A 26,931-nucleotide genomic window follows, 5' to 3' on the forward strand; every position below is an offset into this window, starting at 1 on the left:
CCAGATATTAAGTGCTCTCTTTTTCTATCCACTAAGTGCCTCTCAGAACCAAGATAGGAATCAACATAAAGCACACAATCAGATGCTATTCAAGTAGATTATTTTCTTTTCCCATATTTAAGTTGTTGATAGACAGATGCAAAAGGCTGCATCTCTTCACACCTCATTAATTTTTATCTTTGGCAGCTCAAATTTAAAAAGTCCCCAGAAGATTAACACTGTTGTTACACTTACTGTCTTAGAAGGAAAAAAAAAAAAAAAAAAAGTCATGTGTTTTGGATGTTTTTAAGTCCTGGATGAATAATGATTCAAAAAATATATATATATAGAAAGGTCTTGTGTAAGTATCAAATATACCAAATATGTGAATAAATAAGTGATCTCAGTGCTCTCCGGGCATTACTGCTTCCCCACAATCTGTTGTTACTGAGCACTGAGGCGAGATAAATTCCTCCAGCTGCTGAATTACAGGTTATCAAAGTATGAGGAGGGCTGCTTGCCTTGTAAGCAGGTTTCTGTGTGTTCTGTGTGCTCTGAGGAGCTGTGGGTGCGTGTTGGAAGACACATTACAGGAGAGGTTAATGGGGATTTGGTTTAGGTCTAGTCAATGCTATGTTGACTGATAATTAAGATAAACTGCTCGATTTAGAGCTGGGCAGGGGCAGGAGAGAGTATTGGTGGCTGTAATGGCCCAGACAATTATTTCTTGCAGAGTAATGCCTTCCTCCTGTGTTATTTAAGATAACTTTCACATGAGTCACCCAATTTGATCATAATTTGGGCTTGGTTTTGTAAGTGAAGCCTTTTCCATTTTTCTCTGTATCTGAAGCTTTTTTTAGGTAAACACCTGTACGTTAATCCAGAGATATCATGAGATAACCTTGCTATTGCAATTACGAGCTTCCCAGAAGACGAATGGTTCCAGTATGAAAGAAACAAATCTAATTATTCCACTCATACTGCTACTTGCATGTTGACTAATACTTGTTCTATTTGATGCTGCAGCACATCGAGTAATTTATACACCCGCCACCTCATGAGAGCTTTGGAGCATCCCACAGTCTGCCTTCAAGACCTGGAGTGCACCTGGGAATTGTTTTTCTTTCATGGAGGCCAGGGTAAAATTTGTCAGACCAGCTATCCCCTTGCAGACACAGTTCTGTGATAAAACCCAACTTCTCCTTATCAGCTTCGTTATGCAGACTCTGAGGAAGATAGCAGGTTCTCTGGTTTAATCTTCTCTGAAGTAAAAGGTTCATCAGTTTTAAGTCCAAATCCAGTACACGCTGGTGGGAGCAATTTCCAGAGATAGGGAAGCCTCCCTGTATGGATACTTTTCCCCTCACACATAAATAGGGATATAGTCCTTTGGATTGGTCAGCTGAATGCATGAGAATGCGATATTAGCCATAAAATCAAAAGAATTCTACTCTGAGTTGGTTTGAGTCAAATTGAAATAACTGTTTTTTCTCTCACATGGAGTTAAATTTGTCACTACTGCCATTTCATGCAGGAGAAAATACAGGTAGATGGTCTCTCTCTTCAAGACAGACCATTTTAAAAAGAGATCTTAATTAATACTTATGAGATTTGTTTGGGAATCTTAAGGTTTGCAACACTTCCTCATGTGAGTCTCAGTACATTTTAAGTAGTACACATTTTACACAATAAATTGTCCTCAACAGGTAACATGGGCAGCACTTTGTTTTCTCAGTATCCACCATAAAATACCAAAGATGAAATATTAAAACTTAGTTATTAAACAGCTGCACAGCTTTTAGGACTCTTGCCTGAACATATACTGCACTTACCGTGTTTTAAAGTAGAGCTGAAACCTGTGAGTGAAGGCATGCTTCCTTCAATCCACAGTGTATGGGAAACAGAATTAAGACGTTTTGGCTCACATGGATCCATAGGGACTCGTGACTTCTCCAGTCAGTTCCATGTTTCTGTTACAAAGCCATTTGCTACAACTTAAAAAATATTGGGATCTGTATGGTGTTTGATTTTGTGGAGTAATTTTACTTTTATTCAACCCTTTCTTTAAAATTACATTTGTATAAAATCCATGTTCGTATTTTACATAAACCAGTTGCACCACAAATTCAAATTATTTGCAAGACTAGTTGTGTTTGCACTCTTTAGAAGACTTCATCTGCTGTTAAAGCAGTTCTGACTTCCTAATTAAAATTTAGGAATTTAGGAATGCTCATTGTCATGATGGCATCTGATCTGAGCCACCCTCTTGATAATCTTTTAATCTCATTTCCCCTTGCTCCAAGTGAATCCCATTCTTTTTCTTTCCTATCCCTTCCACATAAACTCTCATTTCAGTTTCTTGTCTCTTTAGAGGAAAAAAAAAAAAAAAAATCGAAGCATAAAGGCCCATCACTTTGGAACAAATGTGGTATTAAATCTTTTTCATCTTTCAAGTTTTGTGTCTTAAAAACAACACACCCTCTTTGAGAAGAACCTCTTTAGCACTGTGTCCACACAACAAAGGCTCCATAAGATAATAAGCACCAAATCTTCATAGCAATTAATATCTTTAACAAACCTTTTTACTCCTTCAAGTAATAACTTGAAGTAACCAGAGCTTTGTCATAAAGTTATGTGATACCATTTTGCTTTAATTTAACAGACTGGTGAGTACAAAACTTTGTAGAAAAGCAAACTCAAAATATCGCCCATGTTACATATGTGTATGGCCTCGAGAAGAACGTACTGCTGAAGGTTCAAAATGCAGAATTCATTTGCTTCAGAGCAGGCTCCTGAAGACATCTCAGCCGATATGAGTGGAGCAGGGTGGTCAGGGAAGGGAAAACTGGAAGCTCAGCTGAAAACAATGGAATGTGTTGGCATCTCCAGCACGCTGAACACAGCAGACACTGTGTGGGATGAGAGAGGTCCATCCTCCTAAGATGTTGGAGATCCAGCCCCAGAGCCAACATCTGTGCAGGAGCTGAGGGCTGGTTTCCTGCTGGCTGAGCTGCATCTGCCGGAGCTGGGTCAGTGTTTTCAGGAGGGATCCAGCCTTTGGAGCAGATGCAGAGCCTCTTCTTGGCTGAGAAGGGCAGAAACACAACACAACTCATGCAGGCAACAGATGTAAAGACCATTTTGAATCCTGGGAGAGCAAGACACAAGATTTTTTTCACACCATTTCCTTTTTGTGTCAGGAACCGTGTTGTGCTCAGCTCCGCTCAGTTTGTTGTGTTGTTTAACTTCATATAATTGACAAACTGTCCTGTAAATCTTGCCAGCATCTTAGTGCTTTATAGGTCATCAGTCTCATCAGAAACATCTTGGATGTTTCTATTCCATAAATGAAAGCCAGTACAACAAAAAAGGAGCAAGGGTGTGGGAAGTCAAGTCTTATCTACCCACTTTAGCTTTGCCAGGGCCGGTAGCTACAGGATCTGGTTGCCCCAGAAAGAAGCTCCAAATCTCAGCATGACAGGGTAGTTTAATTCGTGGTGAGACAGGTGTGGTTGTAGACAGTTGTGAAGATCTTTGCCGAGACATCCTTGTGTTCTCTAGGTAAATTCGAGAACTTTCTAGCACAGATGAAAAATGAGTAACAAAGCAATGCTTAGCCCTGGAAAATCAGCTTTGCCTGTGCCAAATGAGGGTTGGAGTGAACGGGGCAAAGATTTCTGTGGGACTGCAGGAATCCCTCTGCAAAAGTAGCTTCTCTGGACTCTCCAGAGCAGCAAGCTTGGCTCACTAGCTTTGCTGTTAGAGGAGATGGTGATGATGAGGGGATTCTCACCCTCAGACAGGCAAAAATAACTCCACCTGTTCTGCAGTGAATGTATTCACCCAGAGATTACAGATCAAATCCTGCTCTGCTTCACTGCAGGTGCATAAAGCCCTTACCTCTCCTTTCTTTTTGAAACTGGATATTCCAAGGAGTGAGGCTCCACCTGTGGCCTACTGTGCACATTTAGTGGCGTAATTGAGAGTTATAAGACCAGTTCTCATGGATGACGTGCTCCTTGAGCCATCTATTTAGTGGGAATATGACTCACACCTTGCTCTGTCTGACAGAATCTAGCCCTTGGCTCCCTGGTAATGGAGATGGATATGCAAATCCACCAGTGGCTCTTGTACTGCTCAGTGCCTTGGGGCTCTCAAGTTTCCAATGCATGCACTTGGAGTGAGAGCTCTTGCTGCAAACATCGCCTGTAGTGCCTGAAACTTGAGAGATCACTCCACCTTCAGAGGGCTGTGCAGTCCCCTGTATTTTTCCATCAGACATTGAACTACAGACTACCATCAGACACCAAACCACAGAACAAGGACTTTCATGGATGTAAATCTGATTGCCTGGGACGGCTCAATCCAGCCCATGCCAGAGTGCCTCCCCACCCCATTGTATCGATCCCGAGTTTGAGTGGTCCATGCACCACAAAACAAATCTATTGCCACGCTGTAGAATGAAATCCCTGAAGCTTATACAGGTCAGTAAACACAACTTCCCTGCTGTAAAATTTTTATTGCATATCCTGCCTGCCTCATCCGTAATAGTGCTGCGATACACTTTACACATTTACCAGAGTATCACGGTGTGGTAACGTATTTACTCTATTAAGCGGTGTTGTCTGATTCCTTTCCTGAGCAGAGGAAACATAAATAATGTGAACACCAGTGTGAACAATAGAGAATGAGGATTAAAAGCCTCAAGTCAGCAGAGGAAAATTTCTGGATAAACCAAAGATGTGTGGAATCATAGAGTTATTTGGGTGGGAAGGTTGTTTAAGATCACTGAGTCCCACAACCAAACACGTCCCCAAGTGCCACATTTACACATCTTGTAAATACCTTCAAGGCTGGTGACTGCACCACTTCCCTGGGAAGCCTGTCCCTGTGCTTAACAACATTTTTGATGAAGAATTTCTTCCTGATAGCCCATCTAAAACTCCCCTTGGTGCACTTGGAGGCTGTTTCCTCTTATCCTGTCACTTGGGAGCAGAGCCTGACCTCACCTGGTGACAACCTCCCACCAGAGTGTTATAGAGAATGAGAAGATCCCCTCTGAGCCTCCTTTTCTCCAGGCTGAGCCCCCCCCCAGCTCCCTCAGCTGCTCTTGATTAGATTTGTGTTCCAGACCCTTCATCAGCTTCATTCTCTTGTAAGCAGAAGTAGAATTAAGCAGAAAACAGGTGCTAAAATAATAATAATAAAAATAAAACCCAAAAAAACAGTGGAAACATAGAGTGAAAACAATTCATCTAACTGACAGCCAGCATGATTTTCCTGGCAGAGCTCTGTCTATATGCTATTTTTCTTCCTTTTCTCTTTCTTACCCCAAACTTACTGCAAGGTTTCCACATTTACGTGCTGCCATTGCAAACTCACAATTGCAGCTTTTTTTCTATTGCATATTTTCAGTGATAATTCCAATGCTGAGAGAGATTTTCTCTACCTCTTCAAATAGAGGAGCACTGCTGGGGGAGAAAGAGGCACATCCACGGCTTGTTAGTGGAAATCCTTCACCAAATGGGACATCACAACAATTAGCAGTGGGAGCTCTGTGCCAGACCCTGGTGTGCTGATGAAGTAATTTTGACCAGTGATGCCCAAGGACAGGATTGTGTCTATCACTATTAGCACTTTGATGTCGTTTTTATTATCACCATTATGTCAATAGTTCCATCACAACTCCGTCACACCAGCACTTTAAAATAGAAAAGTCTTTTTAAGTGTAGGCATTCATAAAAGTTCAGTGTTTGAATGCTTCTTTAAAATAGAGAAATTTTTCAGAAGCAACACCCCCTTAAGTCAATGCAGCTAATTTCAGAACAGGAAAGGAATTGAACAGTGCTTGTTTCTCTCACATACCATCCTGATTTTTTAAACACTGAAATACAGAGGTGAAAAACATTTTCTAGCACCACAGAGCACATAAAGAACCCAAACAAAGAGCTGAAACATTATAAAATCTCTTTTAAATTTTTACATTTTTTTGCCAGGCAGAACAGCAGTCCTGCAATTACAGTAGCAGAAATTCAGAAAGTAGAAGAATAACCCTTTCCAGACCACAGCCCAGCATCAGAGCACATGTGATTTAACACATGGGAAGGGTGAGAATCTGGATTTCCCCTTGTGCTGAGCCCAGCTCAGGACAGCTGGGACTGAAAATTGCCCCGAGCATAAGCATTTATATCAGCATCTCGTGTTGGTAAACTGAGTTGTCTGCATGCAGTCCGACGGAGGTTTTTCCCATTTTCAGAAGTTATAGTTATCCCACAAATCATGTGATCTTCCCAGTTTACCCACCAATTATTGCCTATAAGATATTTTATTACAATCCAAACTATAAAACACTCAAGCAGAAAGGATCTACCATTCTATATTACAGCACAAGGACAAGAGGATGATAATTTGCAGCTAAAGATGAAACTACTACACATCCCAATTTAAGCTTAATTAAATGTAATCCTTTAACCATTTAACAGATGTAGCCTGAGCTTACAAAAAATTCCCACAGCAGATTTACATTTTCTTGGGAGATGCATTTTGCAGATAATGTTCAGGTCACCTTTAACACCAGCAAGTGCCCTTGTGAGGACAGAGCTGGAGGTGCTCCTCTCAAATGATCCCAGTCCTGCCTTTTCTCTCTCCCTGCTAACCCCATACCTGCTAGAGCTGTAGTGACCAATCACCTCTTCTCCAGCATCTTTTCCACTCCTTTTTCTGGGATGCTTTTTTGGCCTTTAACACTGCAACCGATTTCATGGCAAAGAACTGTAAATAGTTCATTTAAATCTTTCGGAGGTCCACATATAGTTTGTGAACACCAATTTTTAATCATTTGGCTTTGACCCGTGGCACTTCACTGTAAGTATATGAACATTATATCAATATCTTCCACAAGGGTGCTGTGGAGCTCAGTTAATATGGAATTATGTCTTCAGCTGTATAGATGGACTGTGGTGAAAGAGAAGCACCATTTTTCCATGTTATCAGCTCCTGAAATCAACACGGTACTGAAAAAATAAAAATTTCCTTTCCCACAGTAGGACATCCTCTCAGTAATCACCACGCTGTTGCTACAAATTTCTTTCTGCCTTCCCTGTTGGTGCTGCTGGTTTGCCCTGGAATTTCTGAGCTCTCTCTAATGAAGGCAGAAGCCCAGGAGTGTTCCCTCAGCATGTCCATAGAAATAGAAATGTATATTGGGGACCATGTTATGTACACACAGGTGAGGTCAGAGAGGAAAGGTGGCTGCTGAGGTAGGTGGGCACATCTTGTCATATTGCCCAGACACAGGCTGCTGTTCTGGCCTCTAAGTTATGCCAAATGTAAATTAACTCTTATTACTGCCACATTCCATGAGCTTTCCTGTACCACCCATCAGAAAGGAACAATTTCATAGAGAATATCTTTAGTGTCTTTTCTTGATCTATTGTTGCCATGCATCTGTTATTCAGCTGTGTAAAGTAATTAAGGAATGATCTCATGGAAAGAAGAGCAGAGTTATCTCTCAGGAACGTGTATGTGCATACAAAAAATCACTATCAAAAAGTACTTTAGTAAAAAGATTAGACCTGCTACCACCCTATGTGGATTCTGCAGTTAATCGTAAATGCAGATTTTAAGAGGGGAACTACTGTGCACAGTAGACTTGTCTATTCAGAAGAATAAGTAGGTCTTGGTTGTGAGATGACAGCAAGAATTCTAATTTCCAAATAAAACAGCGCTTGATTTTCCACAGAAAGTTTTTACTCTCAGCTTGCTTGCCACTGCTCTCTGTCTTGTAATAAAATCTCACCCTGTCTGAAGAGTTCAGGACAATGAACTACGAATAAAAACCATTTTATTGTTATTGTTGTTGTTTCAAGAATTATTTTTAAAACCAAGCAAGGAATGTGAATTGGACAAGTGCGCACATACCGGGACTGGTTCATGTGTGTGTGTGTGCAGCGCCACGGGCTGTCTCAGGAGAGACTCTTCAATCACTAAAACCTCCATTTTTAAGCCAACAATTCTCCACTTTAACCATCTGCAACAAAGTAACTGTCGTTCTGTTTAGCTTTTTCCTCCTTTCAAGCTTTGCTTCACATTTATTAAAAGATCCTTTGAAGCAGAGACTTGCTTGGGTGAAGTCTGTTATTAAACAAGCCGAAATTGCTGCTTTCATTGTGGCACTTAATTGGGATGTTGTGTGTCAGGAGCCATTAGGAGCGCTTGGTAATGCCATGTTGTGCCATATGGGAAGGCTAAAGCCTGGAGATGACTTTTGGGATGTTTGATTTTTGTGTCAGTGGAGGCTGGTATGAAAAATGAGGTGAATCTGAGCTCCATGGACCGAAGGCAAAGGTTGAGAAACTCTTCGATGGCCCCCAGTGCCTGACAAGGTCCGTGGGGTTTAAAAAGTGTATCCTGTTAGTCACAGACTTAATTGTGTAATTGGCAGGTGCAACCAGGTATTTGTTTCTCCCTCGAGGATCAACTTAAATTATTGTGTTAGGCCCAAGAAGTTTCCTGTGGCATAAAGTGATAGGAAAAACTGCAAGGAACATGCAAAAATTGCTGGAAAGAAGATTTAAATTTAAGATTTCCATGATGCAACAACAATGGGAGTAAGTTTACAACTGCTGTAGATATTAGGAGGATGTTAAAGAGCTAGGGATATATGATTTATGTATGTTTTTATCATTAACATTATTAAAAATATTCAGCATAGTCTTTTAAAAAAGTATTACTGTCCTTGTTTTCTGAATAGAGTCCCAGATTTATGGGGGGTTTGACACTGGAAGATTTTAAATACCTTTTTATGACTAATTAAAATGAATTCTATTCCCAGACAACATACTGGGCTATAAGGATCACGGTTTGGAAGCTCATTCTATCTTTCAAATTAAATTTCATTAATTGAAAATAAACAGAGTGTTCAGAACTTGTTTGTATTGCTACTTTAATTTCCTGCAGAAAATATCTTCATTTTCCTCTCTCAGTTATTTCTGACTTAATTAATAAACTGCTTCAAAAATAAACTAGTTTTGTTAGGTGTAATAGTCTGGATGTCAGGGTTGGGTTATGTCTCCCTCTTTAAGAATAATAGCTGCAGGCTGGATTGCATTTTTAGTGCAGCTCTTCAATGGATCCCTCCATCTCTGCCCCTGATTCCTGCAGCAGGTTTTTACAACTGAAGCTCCATTACATTTGTAAACCATTGCCTGACCTTCTAGCTGATAGATTTTAGGCCAGAGCTTGCTCAAACTCACAGAAGAGCATCTAAAAATAATTTTACCTTCAACGTTGCTGCGCTCTTTGTAAATCCTCTTATGCAGCGAGAAACAATTATTTCTGGAATGCTGGCTGTATTTTCCTCTTTCTGCATGAAGATTTACCAATTCTAAAAGGTGATTGCTATGAAATAGTGAGCAGCCAGACTGGCATGCAACAAGGTGCAGAACCTTATTGCAAAATACACTGTCAGTATCAGTGCAGAGACTCATGAAACATTCAGCCTACTATACTGAACTGACATAGCGAGTTGTGTGCAAAATTAAAACAAATTTTTTACAGTAAAAAGGCTAGAAACAGCACCTAGGGTAAATATTGCCTCTGCCCAAGGAAAATCAGCTCTGGTAAAAGCAATTCAAAGTATATTCACGGTGTCATGGTTGTCTAGGTTTATAGGCAGACAAGTATAGCAGAGCAGGGATGCAAAAAAGACAATGCTGAGGCTTCTTAGAGACCCCAGCAAAGCATAAAGTCAGGTTGGAACTGAAACTTCAGTGCTGGCAAGATTACCATGTTTATAGTATCAGTAATTTTTAGCATGTTCAGTTTGGGGTAACATATTACAAGGTCAGAATTTGCAGCAGAGAAACCCTCTATAATTAATTATTTTTCTGCCCCACCTTTATGATCACGATCATGCCTTTTCCTTTTCCTTTTTTTCTTTGGCTGACATGTGAAATAAAATATTTTCAATAGAGGTTATTTTTGATTGGCAACTTTTTAACCCCCCCACAGGAAAAAGCAGGCATTGCTTCAGAGTCTCTGGAACTTCCCAGCTGCAATGGCAATGCACAAATCATCAAGGGCCCAACAGGAACAACAGAAAAAATGAAGCGGTAGGAGCTGTTCAAAGAGTAAAAAAACCAAAAACCTAGAGGTTGCCCAAGGCTTTAGCACTGCCCACCAGTAAATACAGGGAAAACACAGCAGAAGAAAATGATTTCTGCAAGGTAGATGCTTTTGCTGGGGGCATCTTGGAAAAACTAAAGACAAGCCTTTTCTCAGCTGGAAATTTACTCTAGGCTCCTGTCCAGTACATGAAGCCAAACTCCAGGAGAAGCAAGCAGAAAATGCAATCTTCCTAACTAAAGGCCTTTGTCTGTCTGTTTGCTTATTTAATGGGCATTCTTCTGGAGGAATTAAGGGCTTCTGCAATTCTCATGTTGACTGGGGTACATCCTGAAATTTTTCTGACACCGCTGCCTCCATCAGTCAGGGGAGGTGGAAGGTGTATTTGTGCAAATGAACTGGCAGCTTCCCAGGTGAAATCGCTCCAGTGGGAGGAGGGGAAACATCTCTTTCTTCTTTTCTGAGAGAGCTATAAAGGTACTGCCATTTCTTTTAATAGATTTGCCCTTTGAATCTTGTATTTGCAGCCAAGAGCTCAAAAAGCAGAGTATGAGGGGGGGAGACAATGGAGAAAAAAGTAGAGCTGACTAAATAATAGGGAGGAAGAATGAAAGAAAAGGGAAAGAATGGAGGGAATCTAGACAGCTAATAACAAAAGCAATTCAAAACATCCAGGAAATACTGCTGTCATAAGAAAAAAACAGATGCTTTTACCAACCTTATGCATAAAATTGAGACAAAAAGAAGAGATGTAGGAGGAAATGGTATTGCTTTAGTTCTCTGACTATTATCAGGTTGTTTTCTGGTTTTTGTATTTATATGTGTGTGAGCCTGTATGTGTAAATACATTTAAGAATTGTGGCTTCAGTCAGTTCTAATTCAAACTCGAGCACCTTCCTAAGGGAAGTGCATCCCTGCACCATCCCCAAGGAATGCATTGAACAGATCTTACTTCACAAAGTAATCATTCAACACTTTCCTCCCTTCAACACTCTCAAAGCATTATCTTGTGTGTTCATCATTAAATCTGCCTCTCCACGTCTGCAGAATTGTTCCAGTATAACTTATTTTTTTTTAACATTTAATCTCCCAAATGTACCCTCAAGAATTACTCCTGCAGAAGCACCGCTCAGCAATGGCTGCTGTGTCCCTACCAAACCACCCCCAGAATCATTTGAAAAGTTACATCTGTGCCGCTGAAGCTGGGGGAAACAAAAGCAGACAGGTTTTCTGCATTTTGTGCGAGCATGGCAACGACTCGCAAAGTAAGTAAATAGTTTTGAAGATCTGTTTTGTTGTATTATCTCCATCGTTAAAAAAATCCCCCAAGCTCTTCTGTCGTTGCAGGAATAAGAGAGGAAGGACTGCAAGACACACAACTGTTATCATCATCTGCTTCAGTGAAACCAATATCAATTAATTTAGTTAATTAGTTCTTAAAGGCCCTCCAAATTGAATTTTGTCAAAGAAAGTGAATTTCCTCTGTTTGACTCTATTCACATCAAATCACAAGTTTTCTAAAAGCTTTCTAAGCCGTTAAGAATTTGGAATATTTCCCTTTCCACAGTGAACATCCTACTTAATTAAGCAATCAAGAAAAATAAATCCCTTTGCTTATGTGGGATTCAGAAAGTGAAAATTGAAAGCAAGCTGATTTTCAGCTGTTAAAACATTAAAAACCACACATGCAGAGAACCAAACACAAATCCTTGCCATGATCATACACCTGCATTTGGGATTTGAACAGAAGCTGCAGTAAGAACCATTTTTCCCTCAAAATGAACACACTGGAAGATTTCTCATATTGAGGGTGAAACATAAAGGCTTCAACACTTTCCCAGGTGTACAAAAAAGGATTATACGGGAAACAATATAGAAAAAGAAAATAATTGAGAAACATTTTGAATAGCTTTCATAACCACAGATTATCTAGATCCATGGAGATATCTGTGCCCTTCTGCCACATGAGCAGTTGTTCTGGAATGTGGAGGAGAAAATAGTCCAGGCAAAAATAAAAGCCACCATTCTGCTCTGAAATATATGCATACAACTCTCAAAAAATTGTAACAGACTGCAAATGAACGCAAATGAAAGGATGCTTAAAAGCATAGGATAAAGATATGTGCTTTTTGGATTCAGAAAATGAAGTCAGGCTCCTATTCATGGTAAGAAAAATGTAGATTAGAAGCCTCTAAAAGCCTGTCATTGCATGATACGTACCTTCACACATGTACATACATAATAGACATCAGCTGAAAGTGTTGCCCTTGGGCCTGGGTTCATCACTTGGTATTTTATTCTGTACAATGCTATCTGGATGCTTTAGCTGGGGAAAAAAATGTGGTTTCATCCATGGATGGGTCACTGACCTTAGAATTGAAAGATTTATCAGGGTATGTTTGCATGACAAAATACAGCACTACACAGAAATACACAAGCTGTAAATGTGACATCTCCAAAATGGAAAAGGATTTAACTGAATTAGCACAGTCTTCTGATCAGCCTCCTCTGCCCTGCTGTTCAGCAAAGCTACTTAACTCAGACAGAGCTGTACTAACACAGTTATACTTGTCCTGGTTTCTGTGCCAGCCCAGCATGACTCTCACTGAATTTAACTCTAAAGGAATTTGCATGATGCTTTCCCAAAAGGACAAAGCTCCCCAAACCTCTTAAATTTAACCTAAATAAGATCTGTAACTGTAAAAGTAAGGAAAAAAAAAAAAAAAAAAAACACCAAAAAACATACCAAAACAAAACAACAAAGTCAAAATATTTTACTTATTACCATGGTTCCTGAGAAGGAACTGGGGCCAATAAACTTTTCACATCCTCACTATGGCAGTGGTGGAAATATATAGGACACATGCACAGCACCAGCAGATCCTAAAAACATCCAGACTCCCAAAAGGCAGCAACAGAGCAGTGAGTGAGACCTGCAAGGACAAGGACTCAGGGGAAAGTGAGGAGGCTCTCTGCAGCCAGAAGTTCCTCTGCAAACATAACACACGGGAAAATGAAAAATAAGTTCGTAAAAAGAGCAAGAGGAACATTAATTTTTGGTCTAAATGAGATCTTGAGAACAGAATATATCCACGACACTGGAATGTGGAAAGACAATCTCCCCGTGAGATGCCTGAGAAATGAAGGAGCACCAGTGGAATTTCCTCTTCATGAACAAAACTTCAGCCTGGCCGACACCACTGAAACTCGCCGGGAAGAACATAATTGCAAAAGTGATGTTAAAATAAGTCTTTAGAGAGGGCTGTGGGACAACAGGGAGGTGTAATAATATCCTTTGTCAAGTAATTCTGTGATTGTAATAATTAATGAAGCTTGGGCTCTTAGAGAGCTTCCTGTGAATGACTGGTGTCATCTAAGATAAAATCAGCTGGGCTGAAAGCTTTTTCCCAGGTCACCATTTATAAAAAAACCTACTCCTCGGGGATACTTTGGCATCCCATGAAATAGGCATTCCTATACTCCTTCTTGGGCAATAGTTTTCCTAGCTAATATGAGCCCAAATTACAGAAAACCGATTGTTTTGAGATTGCCACTTCAGTGCCAAACCTATCTGGAAAGAGTCCAGAGGAGGAGACAGTCAGAGATCACATAACACTGTGTGATCCCATTGTATTTTTCCATGGGAGAACTGTTTTTAAAAAACTTTCTGTTTGACTAATGGACCCTAAATAAGAGATACACAAGATCTGGAATGCTCGTGGGCACACACTACACTGAACAAACAACAAGGTTCCTGTTATCATCTGCTACACAGCATCGAAACCCCCAGGGGATGTGAGGAAGGGGTACAAAAACACCTGACTGTGATATGCACAGAGACATTTGTACAATCTTGGGAGAGATACACCTGAGAGGTCACGGTCTGGGAATCCCCCGCTGCTGGAAATAAAGTGGAACTTTGGGAACTGCAGGAGAAGGTCTCCTACCTCAAAAATATGTATTAGGGCTGTAGTGGCAGGTTAGAGTCCTGGGAAAAAGATATTTGAAAGGTTAACATCCCCTTCCTTCATTTCCTTCCTTTCTCAACCTGAACTCCATTCAGATCTTTCTGGGAAAGATTACTGCTCCTGAGTAAGGGCAGTTTGCCTGGCCTTTTTTGTTAAAATGACTAATTGCATAAAGATGAAAAATATTATCAATCAAATCACTTAGGAGGAAGAGCTAAGCAGGGAAAAAAATAAAGAGAATATCTTAGTAGATGCTCAATTCAAATGGAAAATTATGAATTATAATTTTGAACTTCTTAAGAGCATTTTCCTCTATGCTCAAAATAAGACACCAAGAATGGCAAAACTCAACTTTCTAAAAACTGATGACAAACCCAAAACAATGTGTTTCAAAGCAAAAGTCATTACAGCTATTTAGGGCATGTAAAAGGATATTATCACAGCAAATGTGGGGAAAAGGGATAAACAGCAATAGATATAAAATATCAGTAGGGCCTCAAGGAAACTAGTGATAGAAACCAAATAATATATAATCCAGGGCTGGCAGATTTGATTAAGATGGGAGAAAATTATGAAATATGTGAGGGAGGAAGAGATTCTTAAAATTGGTCTAACTATTTAGAGCAGTAACCATAATAAAGATGAAAATGCAGAATAGCTCAAGTATTTTTTTTCCCACATTTTGAACCAACTTGCTGTTGCCCTGTAGGAGTATGATGGAAAAATACCTATTCCAGCATAAACAAAGCAGAAATTTAGTTGGAAATTTTTCATACAGGAGGTTTAAAACCATCACCTCAGAACCTCAGTGGGCCATATGTTTTAAATATATTATCAAAATATATTAAATACATTTTGGATATTGAGAAGATTCAGGACAACTAGTAAAAAGTTAAAATTGTGCTAATGCTAGTGTAGAAGAGGTACAGAGAAACACTTGTGTTTAACTTCTCTACACTACTTTTAGAGGAATTAAATTTGGTTTCTAAAGTATTGACATATTATACAGCTAGAGTACCACAAGAGATTTTTATTAATAAAGTGGAAGGATTCAAAACACAGTGCAATAAATATTTTAGATTGGTTGCAAGCTGGCTGCCCTCTTGAAACTGGAATTTCAAGAACTGGAAACTGAAATTGAAAAAGGAACTCCCAAGCATCGTTAAGACTCCAATTGCACTGGGCTGTGGCAATCCATGGACATCAGGAATAAAAGGATAAAATTCTGACATGCCAGCAGTTAGAGTGAGCACTGAGCACTTCCCACACTGGGATGTTTGCAGAGTCCTCAGGTGTGAAGTGGAAAGTCTAAAAAGCCCAGTCAGGGCTCTCCTTCAGGCTTGCTGCTGTTCTTCCATTCAAACCATAATCTGCTGGCAGGAGAGTAGATCATCTTTTCATGAGCTACCACATACTTTATTAGTAGCGTGGTTTCCTAAAAGCTGTTTGTTATATTTCAATTTAGTCAAGAAAGTACAAAAAAAAAAAAAAAAAAAACCAAAACCATAAAACAAAAAAACAAAACAAAACAAAAAAATCTCTGTGAAAAAGCAGGATGAGCCTGCAACCAGAGACCAGAATTTACTTTAATATTATGCTGTAGAGTACCATAATGTAATAAAGGCTACAAAGGAAGCCCAGGTGTCATAAAGCAGTTCCACTGACTTGGGCAGAATATTGCACCTGCTGATTTTTTCTATTTTCTCCACACCTAGACTACATCTATATTTATGAAGGGGGGGAAATGATGAAATATTTAAACAGTAAGCAGCTTGAAGACTGCCTATTTGTTTGCTAAAATTTAACAAATGCTGCAGTAAAAGACCAAAGTCCTGGGAGCAAGCTGCAGGGCTGTCAGGGGCACAAGGAGCTGTCTTGGCACATGCCCTGCCACCACAACAGCTCACCCTGAGCATTTGGGAGCTGTGCACCAAGAGCCACCACCTCCGAGCCTCAGGGAGTTCATGGGCTCTGGGCACATTTTGGAGAAGGACAAAAATAGGATAGAAAGTCCTTTTTGTCTTTAGGAATGGATCTGAGCCGGAATAAAGAATGAAACTACCAAAGGAACACCTCTGACTTATTTGTAATATTATATAAAGATGAAGAGTTGTGTCCCTGTTTGGAAGAGTGGTTCTCAACTTTCTGTGAGCGGAACACTTTTTCTTTTTTTGTATTGGCAGTTACCATAAATATTTTATACTATCTTAGGAGAAAAAAACCCAGAGGTCAGACATTCTAAAAAAGTTTTAAAACTCTTGCTTCTGGGTAAGGCCATTACATGAGACATATTTGTGGCAAGAGCAAAGTAAATGAGACAGAAATGAACTCCAATCTTCTGTACTTACTCTGTGGCCTCAGTCACTAACTGTGGCTAAATGGACTGTACCAGTGAACCTGGTACAGTCATTCAAAATATCAGTGTCTCGGGTATGAGAACCAGGGATTTGAAAACTGAAGTACTCTTAACCCTTCAAAAATTGCTAGATCTTTTCCACCAAATCTCCCAGGCTCTAAGTGGGGAGAAATGTTCACTTTCAAATATAACCAATCAATTAATCTGGGTATGATATTAGTCTACATTAATTTAATTAACTACAATTTACCTAAGTGTTTCTAGGCAGGGAAATGCAGGCAGGAACCTGTTCTCATTTAACAGAGAAAGCACACAAAGCCTTTGAAGCTATATTCTCAAATTGCTCCTGTAATCCATCATTGCAAGAGATTGCCTTGACTGGGGAGGAACCAATTTACACTGAAAAGTGCAAACATGCACATAAACACTGGAAAACAGTGATTTACAAAGTTTTGTAGAAATAAAAACCTCAGCAAAAGAGATGATAAGACTGGATTTAAAGGCATACCCTGGACCTCTGTCTATGAAATGACCCCAAGAAGATATCTGGGCCTTCCTCTGCAAATAAATTTGGGCTTTATGAACTATTAATAAAATCAGAAAGATCCTGTTAGGATACTGGCAAAGTGAGACAAATCCCTTAGTTTGAACAAGGTGAACAGGATAGAGTTTATCCTTATCCAATGCTGTAAGATACGAGCAGTTTCCTCACTAACTTAATAAAAAGATGAACTCTTTAAAGGAAATGGCACATATCCAAGTCAAGGGAGAGCAAAACCACCAGGAGATATTAGAACAACAAACCACCTAATAAAGAACATATAAAAATAAAAACAAATCTGACAATTCTTTTCTTAATTTATTTGTTTTGTATTTTTGATAATGAATTTTTATTTATATGTTTAAAGCCATGCATACAGAGATGAGATAGTGAAAGGAGCAGGTAATTAAAACAGAACGTTGTGTTATGAATATTAATATCAAGAAATTGTAGCATAAAAGGTTAAAAAATGGAAAATGAAACCTAAAAAGACACAGAAAGCCCTAATTCTAAATCTTAATTAAAATGCATGTCTTAATTCAGAAAAGTATGTAAAGAACTCCTTTATTCATAAAAAATCTGACAAAAATTATGAAGTACAACAAACCACTTATTCTGATGGATTGTTAGAGGAGATGGAAATGGAGCAGGGAATTTTGTAATAAAGATTAGAGTTTCTGTTTCAAATGACCACACGCTCCATAGTAGAATTTGGGGACCCCAAAGAGGCCTGATGATTTCTGACGTCTTTGAAAGGCATGGTGCCAAATACCCAACAAGGAGAAACTCTCACAGTTCAATTGTCAGAAACGTGCAGCCTTTCTCTGGGGAATATTCTTGACCCTGGCAATGTCACCTTGTTCCCATCAAGTCCCACCCCACCTCTGCCCCGTGTTCAAACCTCACCGGGGCATCGGTGGCTCGATGCAGAGACAAAGTTGAATATTCCCACGTACACAGTGACAACACTAAGCAGAAGAGGGGGAGTAAAATAATTAAAACATTAACTAGATTGAAAATTAAATGGCACGGATCGTTGGGTAGCTCTGCGTTGGCTTATTGGGTGTTGATAGGTTACCTCAATTATTTGCAATTTCTCCCGCAGAGGCGTTAAGGGCCCTGGTGAGCCTGTGCTCCGTGTACAGACCTGCTCCAAGTGACTCAGGCTAAAAGGACAACACATGGGAAACGACACAGAGCCATAAAGAGGTTAATGGACTTAACCAAGGTTACAAGACGAGATAATAGGAGGGATGAGAAAAAAAAAACAAAACAAGCAAAGACTACAAGACATTCCTCCTCTCCCACTGTCATGCTTAAAGAAACTCCTTCATTTAGATAAATGAGCTCCACAGCAGTGAGTTTGCACAGCCTCAGTAAGCTGCATCTCAAGGTCACCTGAGGGTTTCTGGTGCTGTTAGTGGCAAGATGTGCCTGTTAAGAGAGGTTCAACTTTGGTTGCACCCTCTGCCAAATTTTTGTGTAGTCAAGAACAAATGGCATGAAGCTTTCCTTAGCATGTCCTGACTCTCAAAATGCTCTGATGACACGTTAATGTCACAACAATAAGGCCAAGGAAAGGCATTTAAACCCAAAACTTTCCTTGATTCTGAGATTCCTCTAAGTAAAATGACCTCAATCATAATGGACTAAAAGTCAGAATTTAAACTCTTGTCCCCAGTTTGGATTTCTGAGTTTCTTCTGTCTGAAGTCCTAACATAGTAACAGCTGATTTCCAACACTGATTCAGTTACAATGGTTACATGATTTCCTGATGTTAGCATAATTAAATTAGACACGTTTATGAAAATATAATAATGCTTATCAAAACAAGGTTTTGGCTTGTTTAAACACACTGATAAAGCTCAGCTCAAGTTCTTAGAAGAAATCAAAATATCAGTTTGCATCTGCTTCTTATGGTTGGCTATTAATGAGTAGTTCCTATAGATTTTGAGACACTGAATTTAGTGCTACTCATAAAAAATAACTTTTAGACTAAGCTTCAACAGATGCACCAATATGTTGAATTAAGTGTTATATTGTTGAAATTCATCATTATGCGTGCTAAAAGCTGAAAGTTCTATTGTTAATATATATATGAATGTGGAAAATGAGACCAGAGTACAGAATAAATCATTTTTTTATTCCCGTTCTCTGGTTCTGCAATATGTCCACAGTTACTAGAAACAAATTCTCTGAGACAACACAAACCCCCTGTTGAGGGACAAGGAGATGCTTTTCTTGTTTTAGCTAAGCAAAGCTTGTATATTTCATATTTTCCACTTTTAGAATGATCTTATTGTGTTATACAATGTTGAATTAGGTATGATTTTGCCAAAAGATTTAACATTTGCAGGTCTTTGTTTTTAAAGAAGAGGCAAAGATTTCACGTCAAATAAAACCTTTCCGAGATGCAATTTTACTGTCTGGTACTCAGAGTTGGTTCACATAAAATCAGGCCAATGTAGAAAATTTAAGAAAAGCACTGCCCTTTTCATTAAGAAAATATTTCCTTTTGCTTTCCATGTCCTTTGGGGATAGTTCTGCTTCCCCTTTCACGTCATAGAAAACATCTAGGATTGTGGCATAGCTTTTTCTTCTACACTGAAGTCCCAGATGATATTTCTTCAAATGATTTTATCTTCTGTAATACACTGCTTTCACAAAGCACATCCCTTCCAGCCTATTCAAGCTAGAATCCAAGTCAAACACAAAGTGAGACTATCGCTTCTTTTCCATTTGTTTTCTAAATGCTTTCTTTGTGAAGAAATGGAATACTTCTTTCTGTAGCTTAGAGCAACCTGTTGGAAGTAAAACACCCTCTGCTCCATGCCATTTTAAAGCTGCTGGTGTCATCTTAACTAATGAGGGCAAACTGGCTGTTCACCTTGTGAGAGCCAGGCAGTTCATGGTAGAGCACTGCCATGAAATGAGGTTTTTTTACTTCCCAGTGGGCACATGCTCTGCCAGCAGGTCCAGGTGAGGCGTGCTGCCTGTGTACCACGCTGTGCATGCAAGCATCCTTGTTTTCCATGCCAACCACTTCCCTGCTGCTCTGATTGTTGCATTTGTAAGTGCTTGCAGAATTTTCTTAGATTTTTAGCTTTCAGCTAGGAAGACTCTGTTTTCTATTTTTAACTTTTGGGTTGTTTTTTTTTACAGCAGCAAAACCACCTGCCTGAAATATCTATATCCAAGTTAACTGAGGCAACAAAGGTGAGATTTAGCCACTCACCACTCTTGACTACAGCTGAAAGAATGGTGAGGTAACCAAGAACCTCCACTTGGTTTTTTTCAAGCTGAACATGCAAAATCAGCCGACAGTCTTGTGTGATGTGAATGTTGTAAACTCTTCCCTGCCAGAACAATTTCCTAAGGCTTAAAAGAAACAAGCTGCACTGTATTTTCCAGAATACTATTCTGAGAAGTAAAATAAATAATTTCCCATGTTATGTAGCATGTAAAGAGACATCTGAAGAGTCAAGGAAGCTGGAGAGTCCATTCTGTATTTGGAGTGAAATGCGATGAGTTAAAAAAGGGTAGTTTTCTAAGAATGACAATAAATAAACAGTCAAATTCTAGAATTTAAAATTCTTACAGTTTTGGGTGTTCTCTTCATGTCACAATATACATAAAAGCTTTTTATGATAATAAGGGTTTGCCCTTGAGGAAAGAAATTTGTCAGCCATGATGCAAGTAGATTAAATACAATGGAAGATCACATTTTAAATTTAGAAAGTGACAGTAAATGATAATCTGCTAAGCAAATTGCCAATTGTGCATCTATTAGCTGTCAGACCAATGAACTACAACAAATTTCACAGAATCAAATGAGCTGGAAAAGACCTCAAATACCATCAAGTCCGACTGTTGACCAAACACCACCATGTCAATCAAACCTTAGCACTATGTGCCACATCCAGTCATTAATTTAGTAACTAATGCTTGTATTTCCACGACTGACAGACAAAGATGTTCTTCTTCATGTGGATTCACAATTAAAAGCAGGGGGTTATGGAAATTCTTGACCAACACTCAAATTATCTTTGTCTATTTAAAAAATAAATTTGGCAGTCTACCTTCCTACTATAGGTCAGATTGACCTCAACCTTATGTTCCAACTTCTTTAAATACTATGTATTAGTAATTTATTATAATTGTACTGTGTTAAAGATTATATCAATTATGATACTCACCTTCTGTTATTTTCTCCATCTATTCTTCCTTTTGGCTCTTGTCTGCCAGAGTTTCTCTTTGATTTAATGGAGCCCACAGACAAAGGCAGAGATAAGGTGATTGTTTAAAACACCACAACAGCCCCAGTCATGCTGGTATCAAGCAAACAAAAATTCCAGGAGAAAAGCATGCCACAAGTGTGCACAGCAAATAAAATTGACAGTGGGGGAAGTTTTCCACAGTTCACTTTCAATATCAGCTGCATGGGATAAAACCGGGGAGAGTTCAAAACTTTTTTTTTTTTTTTTTGGTAGAAAGATCAGTGCATAAGATTACAAAGAAATGATTGAAACTATTCACACCCAGACACAGGAGCCAGCTGGCTCCACAGCACCCATCCTTTCATCTCCCAATTCCAGCCCACTGCACTTTTGTTAGCATCTTCTAACCTCTGACATGAAAACTTCATACTATCTTATTTCTAAATGCAACAACTGAAGATTTATTTCCTTATTATGCACTTCTTGTAGTATATTGACAAGAGGTCTCCAATGATGAAAGGATAATTTGAAATTTCAGGGACAATTTGATTAAAAAAAAAATCTGTACTAAACTTCAGCTTGTAGGAGCACAGAAAAATCTTTACAGGATGCTGAGGAAACTTCTGTTTTCTCTAGAAAGAGAGCTTTAAAGCAAATAAATATTCATGTAATATTTGGGTATTACTAGATTCGATCTTCCTTAATTTTCAAGTTTAATTGTGAAGAGTTGATATCAGCACTAATCAGAAAAAAACTTCCAAATCTCTTAATTTTCCTGCGCAGATCCTGGCTAGGTGTGTGAATGTATAACCCAAATGCCTGTGGCATTGACTCAGTTGTGAAAACTACTTTAGTGATCTTTTCTATTTCCAGCTGCCAAAGTGTCCATACCAAAACAGAATGGATGGGCAAACATTTGGCTTTTGATTTATTTTGTTGTTGTTGTTGTTGTTTTTCATTATTACATTTTCCCTTTAAACAAAGTCACTCAAAATCAGTTCACTTCCACGAAAGAAGATGCTTCATGGAAGGCTTTACTGTGATTTCTTGATCACAACCCAGCCTTGGAACAGATAACCAATCTCCAGGGTTAGTAACTCGAGACATTTCATCGGTGTATTCAAACTGATAGAGAAAAAGCATGAAGTCAATGTCATCTCTAATAATGAATATTTTACAGACCATGCTTGTCTGTCCCCAAAGTGCCAGCCAAAGTTTTGTCAAAGGGCCTTTCTCAACCTTACCTTGACCATTTCTGAGTTACTATTAGAGCAGTGACCAAGAAAGATGGGAGAATTTTTTTCAGAGCTATTGTTGTAGAGAAATGTCCAGCACTAGATAAATGACCTATTCTAGACAATTTACTCCACATGATGAATAAGGAGACCATATAAAATATTCATTTGGACTCAATACTTAAGGGTTTAAAATTGACATTTAAAAGGAAATGAAAACTGATAGTGCGCAGGTTAAGGATTACCATAGGAGTCAGGAAAGAAGATGCCCTTGGAAATTAAAAGTTGTGTGTTTACATTAGGATAACCCATGATAAAAATCATAGCCTATTTTAAAAAACAGCAAGAAGGAAAAAGGAAAGTGAAATGCACTGAACTCCTGTCTAAACTGTAGAATTAAAAAAAAAAAAAAAAAAAAAAAAAACTCTCTATAACAAAAGCTAAGCTTTTGTAACAGTGGTTAAATCTAAGAGTATTGTTATTTGGCATAATAAAGATCCTAGAAGGAGAAGTAAATATTTTTTTCACTTTTTGAATCTGTGGATATACCCCGAAGAATGAAATTGCAAGCATTGTTGCTTTAGACAGCCTTTAGAATGCAAAGATGAAAACTGCTGGCTTTTTTTTTTTTTTTTTTTCTTTAATGAAAAATAATAAATACTATGCCAATTTAGGTGATCAAGGAAATTTTAAAATAGTGTTAATAATTATTAATATTTTTTGGTTGTAGAGGGAGTGAAAATTTTCCTACAGGGTACAGTTTTCCAGGAATCTCAAACCACTTTATAAATAGTAATGAATGATGACAGCTTTATAAAAATTATTATAAGTAACAATTTTCTATTCTACAGAAGAATAAATTATGTCACAATCTTTTTTAAACAAGAAGTGGATACGAAGCAAAAAGAAACCAACTCTTGTTCCTTCTCCTGCATTGCAAAGAAAGTTCTTCCTTTTGTGTTTGATATGGAACCATTTATTTCCTCTGCAGTGAGGATCGTGGGCCTCTATCATTTTTGGAAATCATTCTGAAGGAAGTGAAGAACAAATTACAGAGATTTTTTTTTTTTTTTTAAACTGTGTTCTATGTCTTGTTTTCAAGACTCCTTATTGGAGATGTTTCATGATGAGTAGATGGGAAAAAAAAGGAACTTGGCTACTCAAAAGTTCATCAAAATTTAGCATGTTCTTGAAATCCATATTTTTATATTAATGACATATGTATAGAAAGCAATAAAACCACCGTGTTTACAAGTCCCCTTCATGCACATTTATATTTCATTTTAACCATATTTTCAAGTGCTAGTTACATCACATTTCTTTCAGAAATTATGCCTTTTAGACGTAATTTTGGGACAGTATATTCTTTTGGAAAAAAAAAAAAAAAAAGTGCAGCTATGATTGAGCTATTCACAAGCCATGATTGAGCATGTAGGGTTTGATTTTGGGAGTTTGTGAGGGAGCAGTACTAATCTATAAGGGGAAAAATAAGTTTCCATGATCTTAATGTGCTTTAAGGAAGTGAATAATATCTTTTTGATTTTTAGCACAATTTCTGTGATATTTCCTAGATATATATATCTAACTATGAAAGTCCATTTTTGCTTTAGGCCTTTCATACCACGCAGTAATATGAGACAGTATGTGTGGTAAAATTTCCTGATCAGAAAAAGGATGAAGAGCTGTGTAACATATTGAAAAATTTTTGTATCTCCTTCAGGTAAAACAGAGATAGATATCTCAAAATTATAAAAACTGGATATAGGAACATATTATCAGGCTAGGAGAGGGGGATGAATGTACAATTAGATGGTCTTACAGGTCAAGAAAGTGAGGTTTATGATCAGGTCATTTAGTTTGACAGGTCTGGCCATGAAAGATTTGACCTTTTTTTGGAAGAAAATGGGGAGAAAATGGATAAGCAGTTGAGGTGTGAAGCATTTGTATCAGCTCACTCCTGGTAGGGCAAAGTTCCAAGTCAGGTGCCTGCAACTCCTTTTGAAGGCTCATGTTTTCAAGACCAGAAAAAAAAAGGTTAAAAAAGGGTTTTTTTTCTCCTGAGATACTGCAAACCAGTGAATTAATCCCTGTTATTACAGTGATTTTTAGAGAAAAAACAAAGGGGTAAGGTACTAAATTTCCATTTCATTGTGATGGAAAACAGGAGCTGAATTCATTCCCTCATCAGTTTTCCAAGGATTGCTTGGTGTCTGTGAAAGCCAGAGCAATCCCACAAAGAACCAGCCCAGGGAGCAACCCTAAGTGGGGTGGGCTGGAGCACTTCTGCAGGTGTGAGCAGATATCCACAGAGAGAAATGAGCGAAAAGCAGGCTGTGAGGGGTCTGTAAGGGTTGCCATGGCTCCTGAGCAGTCAGGCAGCAGCAGGGAGAGCTCTGGGGACGGGGCTGAGATGCTGGGCAGGGAAGGGCTGGGACAGGAGCAGGGCACAGCCTCTGCCCCTCTGCCTCTGACAGCAACCGCCCCGACAACTGCACCCACATCTCCTCCCAGGAAAGTGAGTTACCTCGCTCACAAAGCAAATCTGGGGCGGGAAATAAAAAGCCACAAGATGTGGCTGCTTCAGCATAAAATAGGAGATAGAATTCTCAAGAGTTTAGATGCATGCCAAGGGCGCTGGAATACAACAGCTCTCCCAGACACAACGCTCTTTGCAGCTCAGCCTCTCTTGAAAAGACTCTGCTGTACAAAAAGGGGAACCCTTCTCATCAAGGCCGTGGCTCAAGCAGACTTTTTTCTTTTTGAACTCTCAGTAATGTCAGGGAATCCCAGGTCTGCCCTCCTATCAGCTGCCAGGCTTTTTCAGGGCACTCCAGTGACCGGCGCTCACAGTGTCATGATACAAATTGGCAGATGCCTGTTGCCAGAAAACTTTATTCTTGTCAGCTCAGCCCTGTGGGCAGCAGTAGGTGGTAGCAACCCACTGCCATGCACAATTATATTTCAGTGGTAAGAACACTTCAGTCGAGGTTTAGCTGCTGGAGACCCTTAATATGGCTCAAGAGAGAGGGTGAGTGGTGAGACAGAGTCAAAAACTCAAAAAAGATGTTTGGAGTCTGACAAAGGCGTGTGCAGAGTTCATATCCCCAAAGGAAATCAGTCAGCAGTACCTCAGAAAATTGCCCAAGCTGCTATAAATGACATACACAAAGAAATATATTCCTGCTTTTCTCTTAATTATAATCAAAGAATGGCATTAAAATTCTTCCTACCATTCTTCATAAGCTGTTCCTATACAAGCTACTAAAAACAAACATCAAAGAGGAACAAATGAAGAAGGAAAGCGAAAAAAAAAAAAAAAATCTATTAGGGATTTCCCCTCAAGCAAAAAGCAATGAAGGAAAAAACGGGAAAAAAAAAGTCAAAAAGAACAAAAAAAATCCCACAAACAAACAAAAACCACCCAAAACACCCCACAAGCAAACAAACAAAGAAGTAAAACCCCCCAAAAATCCCAAGAAAAAAATTGAAGCCACTTGATATATTCTGTACCATCAAAAAACCTAAAAAGAGTCATTTACTCAAGCATTTTTCTGAGTCAGAAAGAAAGTTATCCTTTTAGCCTGCATAGATGAGCACTGTTATGGGACACAAGGAAAGCCAGAGGCAAAACCAACACAAACAACACAAAACCAAACCCAACACTTACCCCAAATCCTCCCAGTTTGTAAAAACAACTTAGAAACAAAAATAATGGGTTTTACCTCACAATGAACAGGGTCAGCAGGAATTTTTTTCCTGTGAAAATCTGTGTTTAACAGAATCCCTAATTTACTTTTCTTTTTTCTTTTTTTCTTTTTTTCTCTCTTTTTTTTTTTTTGCCTCAGAAAGGTGAATAAAAATAAAAGGAGAGGAAGTCAGATGGTATCTGCAAAAGTTGATACGACCAAGGATAATATCTTAATATGGCTAACTGTGTACCAGCTTTGCTTTCCTAATATTCTGCTGCTCACACTTATTTTTAAGGCCTGACTCATCCTGGTTTCCATTTGATTTCCACATCACCTGGATTAAAGAGCACTCTGCTTTGCAGCTGACTCCATTCAGCATTTTATTCTCATTTATATTATTTTTTTTTCTATTTAAAAGCAAAATCTTGCCCAGACTTGGAAGTTTTCCATTCAGGTAAGCAAGGAAGGATTTTCTAGCTGAATCACCGAGAGTTTTCCATGGTGCCTCATAGGCCAAATCACCATTAGATTTGGTGTTGCCAGGACAATTTAACAACCACTGGAAGTCTTATTTCTCCCTTAAGTTCCTGAGGAAAGCAGCCAGATCTGTTACAGGAAAATGAGAAATTACCAGAGGATTATCTGTCTAAACTAAAATCCCAGGACAAGTACATAACTCATAAAGTATTACAGTGAGGAGGAGGAATAAAGAACAACAGAAGATTGTTACTAAGTCTCAGAACTTTAACTTTTATCCTCAAAAGCTCACTAACTCTGGTGCTCCTTCCAAAAAGATGGGTTATATCTGCAGTGTTCCACTG

At 38.8% G+C, this 26,931-nt stretch overlaps 1 protein-coding gene across 9 annotated transcripts in view; it reads right to left on the reverse strand.

The window, feature by feature from the left end:
* Window positions 1–26,931, reverse strand: part of NLGN1 (neuroligin 1) — a 422,565-nt gene that overhangs the window by 141,992 nt on the left and 253,642 nt on the right. The gene's annotated exons all lie outside the window — the stretch shown is intronic.

This window comes from Hirundo rustica, chromosome 10 (assembly GCF_015227805.2).
Source record: "Hirundo rustica isolate bHirRus1 chromosome 10, bHirRus1.pri.v3, whole genome shotgun sequence".
In the NCBI taxonomy this organism is placed as follows: domain Eukaryota; kingdom Metazoa; phylum Chordata; class Aves; order Passeriformes; family Hirundinidae; genus Hirundo; species Hirundo rustica.